The 12,037-nt window shown below is 40.1% G+C and overlaps 1 protein-coding gene across 3 annotated transcripts in view; it reads left to right on the top strand.

Annotated features, from left to right (window-relative positions):
* CELSR1 (cadherin EGF LAG seven-pass G-type receptor 1) overlaps positions 1 to 12,037 on the top strand; it is a 288,234-nt gene that overhangs the window by 123,255 nt on the left and 152,942 nt on the right. The gene's annotated exons all lie outside the window — the stretch shown is intronic.

Raw genomic sequence — 12,037 nt, 5'->3', positions numbered from 1 at the left:
TGACACTAAACTCTGGTAGAGGGAAGGATTTAATGTGTCACATTTGCAGTTAGACTAAATCCCATATCTTTGCTTTAAAATGTCTTGATTGGACACATTTCTTTTACGCTGTGATTCTGGCACTATATTCTACTGCCTAAGTAATGCTCCAGACAACCAACGGTGCTAGATGTAAATGAGTATTCTCTGAGTGCAGCATGTTATGATGAGTCACTCCTTATTTTGAACTATTATTATTACTTATAGTTTGTATTGTGGTCATGCCTAGAAGCCCCAGTCATGGACCAGGAGCTTGTAGGGCTAGGTACTGTACAAACAGAACAAAAATATGATCCCTGCCTCAAAGAGCTTACTATAATGTAAACCTCTAGTGGGAAATACCTTATGTAAGCTTCAATTTGTGAATACCCATCCAGGCAAATATAATCTCTCTATCCAATTTCCTTTCTAGAAATTGTATGTTTAAAAGAGCATAAGATTGCTGCTTCTTGTTGTCATTCCTCTCCTAGTAGGCTCATCTTTATCAGTTTGTTGGAGTTACTCTATTTCATAATTTACCAGGTCATTAATAAAGGTTAAAGTGCAACTTGCGCTGCAATATTTGTGAAGAGTATAGAAGAAGAAAAAGAATCAAATACTACATAGTAGAACCATTCTAGTTAGTGGGATTAGTTATACATGCTGGATGAGGCCTAAACTCTCAGCTGAGATTTAGGGCTTGGCTACACTTGCAAGTTAGAGTGCACTAAAGCCACCCAGTGCGCTCTGACTCACTCCCCATTGACACTGGCAAAGCACGTAGAGTGCTCTGACTCCGTGGCTACAGTGCTGCTGGTATTCCACCTTGGTGAGTGGAATAACGTTTGCTGCGTCCCCGCTGGAGTGTGGACGTCCTCGTCCTATAGTGCACTCTAATCGGCCTCCAGAAGTGTCCCACAATGCCTGTGTTAGCCACTCTGGTCATCACTTTGAACTCTATTGCCCTGCGCTCAGGTGATCAACCATCAGACCCGCCCTTTAAGTTCTCTGGGAATTTTGAAAAATCCCTTCCTGTTTGCTCAGCCAGGTGTGAAGTGCTCTCAGTGCATCTTCCCAGGTGACCATGCCTCCACACGCCAGGCGAGCCCCAGTATGGAGCAATGGCAAGCTGCTGGACCTCATCAGTGTTTGAGGGGAGGAAGCTGTCCAGTCTCAGCTGTGCTCCAGCCATAGGAATTACGGTACCTTCGGGCAGGACCTAGAATGCCCTGCACTCCACGCCCCCTTCCCACAAGCCTCAGCTCCAGAATGGGAAGAGGTGCTCTGTGGGATAGCTGCCCGTAATGCACTGCTCCCAGTGCTGCTGCAAGTGCCACAAATGTGGCCACGCCAGAGCACTTGCAGCTGTCAGTGTGGACAGACTGCACCACTTTCCCTACTGCGCTCTACAAAGGCAGGTTTAACTCAAAGAGTTCTACATCTGCAAATGTAGCCATGTCCTTACATTATGGTAAAGTTCTTAGCTGTTTGGTCTTCCGAGAAAACATGAATGAGACACTGTCAGTTAACAGAAATTACATTTATTTGGGTGGCTAGGAATTTATAGAATAAATAGTCTTTCTGAAGTTCCTGCTGATTCATGCGATATTATCCATTGTAGTAGTGTATTTCTAGTGTATCCATTTTGGGAGTTGATGTAGATGAAACTGAAGTATTTTCTGAGTTCTTAGGTCTGGCACCTGCTCCTACTTCATGAAAGTCAGTGACAAAACTCTTCTTGAAACCAGTGGAAATACAGTAGTATGCTTACTCAGTGCATCAGTAGGAGCTTATATCTTATATCATGTAGTTAAAAAGCAGAATGAAATAGCATAGAAGCAAAAAACAAACAAAGTGTAATATCTGTCTTTTTAACATCAGCAAATATTTTTTTTAAATGCAGGAGGGAGGAACAGGGGGTATTTCCTATTCTACAGCATTAAAGTTTTAATTATACTTTGAGGCTAAATTTGCTTGTTAAATAATTTTAAAAAGAAAAACAGTAATTATCTGTTTTGCTTGTGCACTTTGAACAGCTAAATATTAAATGTCTAAATAACATTCGCTAGAAATATTTTGTGTAGGAATTTCCAGGGTGTGTGGTTTTTTTTTTAATAAATACATCTTAAATTAATCTGTTTTAATGGGGAGACTGAGAGCCAGGGGTGAGGTGGGGGGAGAGGGAATGGCTGCAGAGCTGAGGAGGCTGTCAAATAAGCGTATTTCCTCTGTTTGAAACTTTGTGCACCTGGGAAATGCTTAAACCAATTCATCAGCTTCCTCCAGCTTCTATTCCAGGGATAGGCAACCTATGGCACATGTGCTGAAGGCGGCACTCAAGCTGATTTTCAGTGGCACTCACACTGCCTGGGTCCTGGCCACCAGTCCAGAGGGCTCTGCATTTTAATTTAATTTTAAATGAAGCTTCTTAAACATTTTTAAAGCCTTATTTACTTTACTCACAACAATAGTTTAGTTATATATTATAGACTTGTAGAAAAAGACCTTCTAAAAATGTTAAAATGTATTACTGGCACGCGAAACCTTAAATTAGAGTGAATAAATGAAGACCCGGCACAGCACTTCCGAAAGATTGCCGACCCCTGTTCTATTCAAATCAGCAGTGTGGCTGGCTGAAAACCTTTGAGGCCAGGCAGAGAAAACTGGAACATTATTTAAGGCATTTTCTTCCACTGTGAGTGTAAAGCTTTAAATAGAACAAATACGATTGTTTGTGGCTCCCAAGCTTCCTTAGCCCTGTTCTTTGGCCAGCTTGACTCCTGAGACCCTCAGCTAGTCTCCATCTCCTCTAGCTGAACATCTTTTGTCCACTGCCCCATGCATTTTTTTCCAGCACACGTTTTAGATTTCTAAAGTTTTGTCTTTTCGAAAATTATACATATACAGATCCATATTTGCAAAAATGTATATGTCTGAATGGTATGTGTTTATAGGGCCTGCTCCAAGCCCCTCACATGGAAAGTCTTTTCTTTGCCATCAGTGGCTTTTGGGTCAGATCCATAGATTACAAAGGATGGGGCGGTGGAGAGGGGGCAACACTGTCAGGGGGAGCATTGCACTGGGGGGAGTGAGGGTACCAGGCCAGGGACAGTGAACCAGAGACCTCCCTTAAGAGGTGCACAGGATGTGGGGTTCTCCTAGAGATCAGAGGAAGTCTGCCAGAGAGCAGTCGCTTTCCTAAGGTCCAAATAATAAACTTGTAGCTCGACCTGTGAACACTGAAACGGGCTGTGAGACAGTGTTGGAGGTTTTATGACCAATTAATTTGATGAAAAATGTTTTCTATAATAAACATTACAGTATAAATACAAGTGATTATGACTAACAGTTTATTAAGCAAAAACTTGTGCATTAACAATCTTAACTCATCCATGTTTTAGAATTTGCAATAATTTGCATTTTCATCTGTTCAGAAATTTCTTTGCTGGAAATCTCTGGGGAAAAAACGTGTAGGCTTGCCAAATAAATTGATGAACAGATGAAAATGTAAAAGGTATTTTTTTAAATGCTTAACTCATAAACTAATTATTTGATTTCTTTGCATATTCACTCTATATTTATAGGGTAGGTGATATAAATATATAATTGCTACATTAAGTGCAGTTGTCAATGCACTTTTTGTATTTTCAGAGCCACTTGTCATATTCGCTGGAGGTTTGTGCTAAAATGATCAACAATAAAAGAGTTAACAATGTTGACATTTGAATAGTCATATTTAGTATCTGTCATTAACCACACCATTGAGATGAATGGGGCTGTTCACAGTTCTCCAACTTTATTGCTTCAGACTTGTTGCAGGCTCAGGGAGATAACACTGTATTGGTTTATATTTGGTTAATCTTTTTGAGTTTTTCTTCAAAACCATGAAGGCTAGAAACAAATTTTTTTAAATAATGAAAGCTTGGAATCTGGAGCATCCTTTTGATACACACATATTTAATAATTGTAATGTTTGTTGACAAAAATTCATAATCATCATCTGTGGTGTACATAATGATTAAGTAGTATTAGTACATAAAAATAATGTTTAAATTTAAAGTAGTTCATACCTTAGATTTTGCTCTCTTTTAGAAGTAAGCCCAGTTTCACATATCAAATATAGAAATTCATTTGCTAGAGGGAGCCACAAAGTTACACACCAAACCAGAAAAAGTTAAGGGTCCATTTTTAATTCTTTTTAGCTCAATTATAAAATTCATTCAGCAGAGTAAGTGCTGTAAGTTTGGGGAAGTTGCATGATAACAGTCACACATAATAAGTTTAATCCCTGCTTTAAACTGCAAACCTCAATGCAGCTTTAAATATGGCTCTGCTGTGGTATCACCATAATATTTTTAGTTTGCTATTCAGTAAGAATATTAATATATTCCTGTATATTGTTAAACAGGTACAATAAAATACACAAAAAGAACAAGAGTACTTGTGGCACCTTAGAGACTAACAAATTTATTTCAGCATGAGCTTTCATGAGCTACAACTCACTTCTTCGGATGCATAGACTGGAACACACAGACAGGAGATATTTATACATACAGAGAACATGAAAAGGTGGAAACCTTATGTTAAGTTCTCCTCACACCTTCTATGAGCCATCTTAATTATCACTTCAAAAGTTTTTTTTCTCATGCTGATGATAGCTCATCTCAATTGATTAGACTCTTTCTGTTGGTTTGCATACTTCCACCTTTTCATGTTCTCTGTATGTATAAATATCTCCTGTCTGTGTGTTCCATTCTATGCATCCAAAGAAGTGAGCTGTAGCTCACGAAAGCTCATGCTGAAATAAATTTGTTAGTCTCTGAGGTGCCACAAGTACTCCTGTTCTTTTTGCAGATACAGACTAACACGGCTGCTACTCTGAAACAAAAATACAGTATGTGCAGCATGATCAAGTGGATGCTGCATTAGGACCTTTATGCCCACATTACATTATAATATGTTTTTTCCATTGAAATTGATACAGCTAACATGGTGGTCCCCAATGTTTTTATGTCATGTCCCCCCTTACCGTAATGTAACCCATCTGTGCCCCCCTGGATCTGGGAGCAAGACTGGGGGCCGAAACTGGGACCAAAGCTGCGGCTGGGGCTGCAGCCAGGAGCGGGGCCAAAAGGTGGGAGCTGCGGTTGCAGCCGGGAGCCGGTCTGCAGTTGGGGGCCAAGGCCAGAGCTATGACTGGATCATGGTTGGAGCTGGGAGCCGAAACTGGGATCTCAACTTGGGGCAGGACTGAGGTCAAAGCTGGAGCCAGCTGGGTGGCGCTTCCTCCCTGCCCCCCAATGCAGGCTGTCCCGGGCCTCACTGCAACCCCTTGAACATTCGTCTGCACCCCCCTATGGTGGCTCACTCCACAGTTTGGGAACCACTGAACTAACATATGGTGGTCATTAGCAAGAGCTTGTTTTCTTCCCTCCCCCACTCAGAGGACCAAGTGGAAAATATTATCAACAAATAATTCGTTATCAGAAACAATCTTATAAATATTTTACTGAGTAGTTTAGCACGTCAGTCTGATATCCATCTCTGTGGGGGGGTAAAAAAGTTTAAACTTTATCATTATTACTGATTATTTGTATGACCATACTGCCTGTGAGCCCTAGTCATGAACCATGAGTGTATTGTGCATGGTGCTGTACAAACACAAAACACAAAGATGGTCCCTGTCCCGACTTTTGTCTTATATAAAATAAGATTTCAGCCATTTTACTCATTTGGCTTATAGCTATTCAGATTCCATAATATTTTATTTTAAAATGTTACAAAATATAATTTACTGCTTAAAACTATAAAAAAAATCATATATATTTATTATTCAAATAATGCAGGATTTTTTTCAATACTAACATAGCTTGTTTACTTGAATGCAAAATTAGTAAATTTTAATGACTAGAATGAAAATGTGCCCACTGGTATGGTTATGCATGGAAAATTACACAGGTTGAAAGTGGAGGAATGTTGGCCCTATGGAAATCCATCACGATATTGATTCAATGCAGTATCGTATTAATATGAGACATTGTTGAAGTGTATTTAAATACACTTATAAGATGGCTTATCCGTATTGGAGTGGTATTGGTCTGTGGAATGTAGCCTGCTCTGGAAGTTATAAAATCTCCCTTTCCCTATAAAGAGCCATATTTAGAAATATAATTAGAAGAAAATGGTAAAATCTATCATCTCTTCGATGAGGAACATGAAAACTTGATGATACATCGTAAAACAGGCGTATCTCAGTATAAAAGCATTCTGGTCATCTGCTAAAATATAGTATTTATTTCCGATAGAAGATAATTATGTCCTAATAAGTTGGAATTTCCCTCCATTCCCCCCCACACACACTGCTTTGAAGTTCTCCATTTGTTTTGCTGTAATTATTAGTCATTTATACACGATGAAAGTTTCTCTGTCTTCAGGAGTCTTCAGTTACTAGCACAAAGGTAAACCGAGCTTTTACAAGGTATTTTTGAAATTGGAATACTAGCTAATTACTGATTGGCTTCACTTCCTGTGATGTAAGGAGGTGAGTGAACAGGAGACATATGTTTATAACAATCACTTTGGAGTAGCGACCGTCTTCATTTCTTCATTTTGTACAAATCTGAGTATTCTGGTAGCGTTAAGAAAACAGTACACAGTAACACCACCACCACTGGTTTTGATGGGACTAGCTGCACGACTGAGGGCTTAAATTTGATCTGTTACAGGGCCTGGTATTTCAAGTTAAGCAAACAAATGTAATTAGCTAGAGTAATGTGGAATAACTACTTCATGTATTTAGTTTCCAGGTGTATTTCATGCTTCATATGTGCCTAAAACTCAGAGCTTTGTGTTTAAGAGAGAGCAGCTAAAGCAGTTAAGGTCAGCTGGGAACTCAAAGCTAACAATCCCTAGACCTGAATATGAGTGAGGGCATGGACAGAAGTAAAAATGGTGGTATAACTCTCTATATACCTGGTGCTCTTGAAGGCTGGGGCTTAATCCTGAGACCTACACAGTCATTGGAGGCATAGATGCAACTGGGGATTGGTGGGGGGGAAGGGAGAAAGTTAGAGGGATCTGTCCCCACCAATGTTTTACTCTCTTTCAGTGGAGGGTATTCCTTCTGCCTTTTCTTTGGCCACCCAAACACTTGGGAGGAGAAGTTGTTATAAAAATAGTACCTCAGAGTTTTCCTGGGCCCTCTGCACCTTTTCTTTGATTTTTATTTGAGAGAGGGGGATGTAAATCTTAAATCATTGAGGTAATCAAATGTAGTGATCAGAGAGATCTTTTACATGTTGTGCTGCAGTTTTTCTGTAAGCTGCACTGCCGTGTTACTGTATTAACATGAAAAACCATGAAGTGAAACCTTACTCTCCCATTGTGTGTCACGCAGCTCATCATTGCTGGTGTTATTTTTTTAACAGTTTTAGTACAGTAGCCCCAAAAGCAACAACTAGGTTGGCTATCATTGTGCTAGGTGTTGTACAACTGTATGAGCTAGTCCCTGTCCCAAGGAGCTTTCAGTCTAAAAGACAAAGCATAACAAGTGCACAAGACAAACAAATGAGATGGGGTAACAAATATTGTAGGATGTTTGCAATTCTTAGTAAGTCAGTCACAAATAATCACAAATTTCCATTTGCCTAATCAAGGGCACGGTCTTCTAAGTACCATGCCTTAAATGTCTAGTGTTCACACTGTTTCTATATGAGAAGTTTACTATTTTTATATTTCAATGTTCAGTTTGCATTTCTGTGCAGACTAAAATAGAGTGCCTTTTTCACTGCAAAACAGCACCACTATTGCACACTTAATTTACACTTTTGTGGTTCTTACATAGAGAATAGCTAAGGGTATGTTTACACTTGAAATGCTAGAATGCCACAGGTGCCATGGTGCAGCTTCTCCGCTGTACTGCTTCAATGTAGACACGATGAGAGGGGTTCTCCTGTCGCTGTAGTTAATCCACTTCCTGGACAGGCAGTTGCTAGGTAGACAGAAGAATTCTTCTTAAGATTCTGTCCAGTAACACTGTACTGAGATATTCAGAGAAGCAGAATTCATTGTACTGTATTTCTCTAAGGCCTGATTTATGCTAAAATGTTAGGTTGATTCAGCAAAGTTGCTCAAGGTGTGAAAAATCCATACCCCTGAGCAGATGTAGTTAAGCCAACCTAGCCCACAGTGTAGACAGCAATGTTCTTCCATCAACCTAGCTACTGCCTCTTGGGGAGGTGGATTACTATGCCAATGGAAGAGCCCCCACCATAGGTGGTGTCTATGCTGAAGCGCTATAGCAGTGCAGTTGCAGTACTGCCGTTGTGCTGCTCTAGTGTTCTATGTGTAGGGAAGCCCTGGAAGTCTGGCCATTTAGTTTTATTCATGTTATATTTGCCAGTGTTTAATAGCTGGTCCTTAGTTTAGTGATCCAGATCATGCTGGAAAAACCACTCATATTCTTGAGCAGTTGTAGAGTGCAGTAAGTCCTCAGTCCAGTTGTGAATCTTTTAAGCTATGTATAAACAGTAAGAGAAAATGCAGAGATTCATTCAGTTCTATGATATCATCAGGAATTTCTAGTCTTTCTTTAGCCAATAATATCCCAGTTTGGTCTTCATCTGAGATGAGATTCTAATTTTTCAAGCCAGGTATACTTACTCAGAAGGTTTTCAGCTTCCACAAACATGGTGAGTCCGGAAATCTGGCAGCCAGGCTAGCCATAATGAGCATATTATGTTGGGCAGAATGTCTGAAATTCTATTCTGTTATACTTGTGCAGCTCCATTTAAATCAGAGGGATTGCTTGTGTGTAACAGAGCAAAATCTTGCCTAATGTACCTTGATATGATTCTTTCAGGCACCTCATTGTAGTCCTGAAGTCTGGGCTTGTTTATTAGAGACTCTCCAATTTTCATAACTTTTAGGCTGATCCCTATGTAGCTATAGGGATTACAGCGCTGTAAAATAATTTTAATGACCCAATTAATAATCTGACATGTAAGAACAATAACGAACAAATGCTGTTGTTCCCAAGTGCTTCTTTAGATCTAAAAGTTTTGACTGCTTAATGGATCATCTCTCTGTGTTTCCAGATGCAAATGTTAAAGAACAGCAACGTGTTGGATTAATCTTAAACCTTTTTCTACTGTGTTGTAACTAGTTCCTCTTCACTGCTACAAAGGAGTGACTGTTGGCCCAGTCTTTATAGTAATGTTCAAGTGCACATCCACTTGAATTCAGCAGAATTGTATGTTGTCAATATGCTGAAAACAATGGGAAGCCTTCCTATAAGGACTCCTTTTCAACCGATCAACAAGTATTAATTCCAGACACTGGGTAAGGCAATGAATGGCTCACAATGTTTTAATAATGGGCACAATACTGCTTTCCCACTTCTAACAAGTCTAAACATTTTTCTGACTAAAGTAGTCTCTTAATTTTGTTTGTGTGAAAGTCAAGAGGAGTGAGTATTGCTTTTATAATTCCTTGGATTGTTTCCTGAAGGCTCAGAGGAATGTTGGTTATTTTTACTTCTAGTTTCAGTATGGCATTGAAATAGGACAGTTGATTTTAAAATGAGAGAGATCCTTTGAAGTAAGAAAGTCCAGTGTCCTATTAAAGTTCTGAAAATTTCTCCTCTGTTTCCCCAGTAGGGTATCATATTATTATCATGGTCTTGTCTTAGTCGTTTGCTCACTCGGGTCCTGTTTGTATGTTCATGACAGTTATGTAGCTCTAACAAAGCATCGCTGCGTGGACACGAAACAACATTTTCATTTTATGTCTATGGGGCTACCTGTCTCCTCTGCATCACCATAACTCACTCTGGTGTTTGCACCTATTTTCAATATAAATTAAAATGTCCTTACAGAACCAGAGGAAGTCCTCGTATTTTTAGCAGTTCTAAGCCTAATACCTCCTGTATGGCTGTTTTCTAGTTCCTTTTCTTGCCTTCTCTCTGTCCGCGACGGAGAATCTCCTCTCCCTTTAATTTAAATAAACTGATGTTTTAATTGCTCTGAGGCTGCTGTTGGAAGCCCTCTCCTTGATTCAAATGGAGTCTGTACCTGTGGTGCTTTGGGAACAACCTTGTTCTCACTGTACCCAGCTTGTATTCCTTTTAAAACCAGCAAGGCTAAAAGCATTCAGTGGGCTGAAACTTTTGGCACTGCAGCGAGGTTCTAGAGGTAGCATTTAGCTTCTGCAAACAGCTTAGAGGGCACGGCTAGCACAAAAGCTGGAAAAACCTATCCACTTCTTTCCTGTGTAACAACTATGCAGGTTGACTCATGATGCCTCATAAATCTTTTCTTGGTGCTTTGAAGTTTTTCCTTATGACTGTTACACTTAACCATGCTGAGGAGCAATGAACCCCAGATGTTTCTGTGTGAGCTGACTTAATATCTGAACTGAATGTATGAGGAATCTCTACAACCTCTTCTCTGCAATTAACCACAGACAGTAGGTCTTTCCTCTGTTATTTATTCTACATTCCGTTCTGCATTTCAGGAACAACGTACTCCTTTGTGATTATATAATTGACTTTTTCTCTTTTGGGTAATGCCCCGTTTGTATCACATAGTCATGGAAGCAAGCTCATCAGTTTTGGGCACTTTACCATAAGAGGGATTTTAATGCTGACATATCATTTGTCAAAAACCTCTTTGTGTTTTTGTAAAAGAACCTTGATTTCTTATAATTACGTGTTGCACTTATAAAGCATCAGTGTTCTTTGCAAATAATGATGAATTAAGCTTCAAAAGCAGTTCTTTGAGGTGTTGTTACCTTCATTTTACAGGTGAGGAAACAGGCATGGAGCGGCTTGGAATTGCAAGGTTCATTCACCAGTTCTAAGGCAGAGCCAGGAATATAACCTTCACCTGCACTCCTCCACTGGCACAAGTAGCCTTAAGCCTGGAGGACCTCACCAGTGAAGGGGAATTCTCTTGTGGCATAGAGTCTCCGTAGTGGTTCATATATCTAGCCCTACCATCTGTAACAGGCAGGATTGGGGGTATGGCTTGGGGAGACAGTTTTCCTTTACCTTGGTGGTCCCTGGCTGGGACAGTAGAGATTCCAGTTGATCTAAGCAGAATCCCAACTTGATCTCTGGGGAAGCACACACTGAAGCAACTGCTGCTCTGCCTTTTTGAAGGATGCAGAATGTGTCCCGCTCCTCCTTGCGCTTGGGATGCTGGCACCAAGGATGGTACTAACTAGCAAAGAACAATGACTTCACTCCTCAGCCACACCATGATATGACCTGGTATAGGCTGGAAAAGGAGAGAGTTTTCCCCAGTTGTGTCACTCACACAGGGCCAGCCACAGTTTTGCCTGCAAGATAATCATTTTCATGTGGAAGTTGAGGGTCAGTGGGAGCTGCAGATGCTTATCACCTCTGAAAATCAGGTCACCTCTACTTAGGTGTCTAAATAGGGATTTAGGAATCTAATTTTAGGCTCCACTTTTGACAGTTTGACTTTGATGTACAATATATTTCATTAATTGCTCAGCTACAAATGCAGGTGCAGTATATTTGGCATCACATTGAAGGTAATATTTAACAGTGAAATCAGTACCACAGAAAGGGGTGAAAATCTATAATATATAATAATTGGAGCTATACCTATCTCCTAGAACTGGAAGGGACCTTCAAAATTCATTCAGTCCTGCCCCCACTAGCAGGACCAAGTACTGATGTTTGTCCCCAGATCCCTAAGTGGCCCCCTCAAGGACTGAACTCATAGCCCTGGGTTTAGCAGGCCAATGCTCAAACCACTGAGCTATCCCTCCCTCCCGATCTCATAATTTATTTTTAAAACTTGAGATGAAACAGACACAGAAGGCATTCTGAAACAAAGATTCTATTTAGAAAACCTGGATTAGGCTTTCTTAAAATTTGAAACCACAAACATTCTGAATGCATTGTTTGTCATCTCCCTCTGCCTCTGAGCTGCCCACTAACAGTAGTTCCAGGGACAGTGTAAAATAAATCTTGCTTTGTCTGTTTCTCCAT

This window comes from Gopherus flavomarginatus, chromosome 1 (assembly GCF_025201925.1).
Source record: "Gopherus flavomarginatus isolate rGopFla2 chromosome 1, rGopFla2.mat.asm, whole genome shotgun sequence".
NCBI lineage: Eukaryota > Metazoa > Chordata > Testudines > Testudinidae > Gopherus > Gopherus flavomarginatus.
This window is presented reverse-complemented; position numbering and strand designations above follow the sequence as displayed.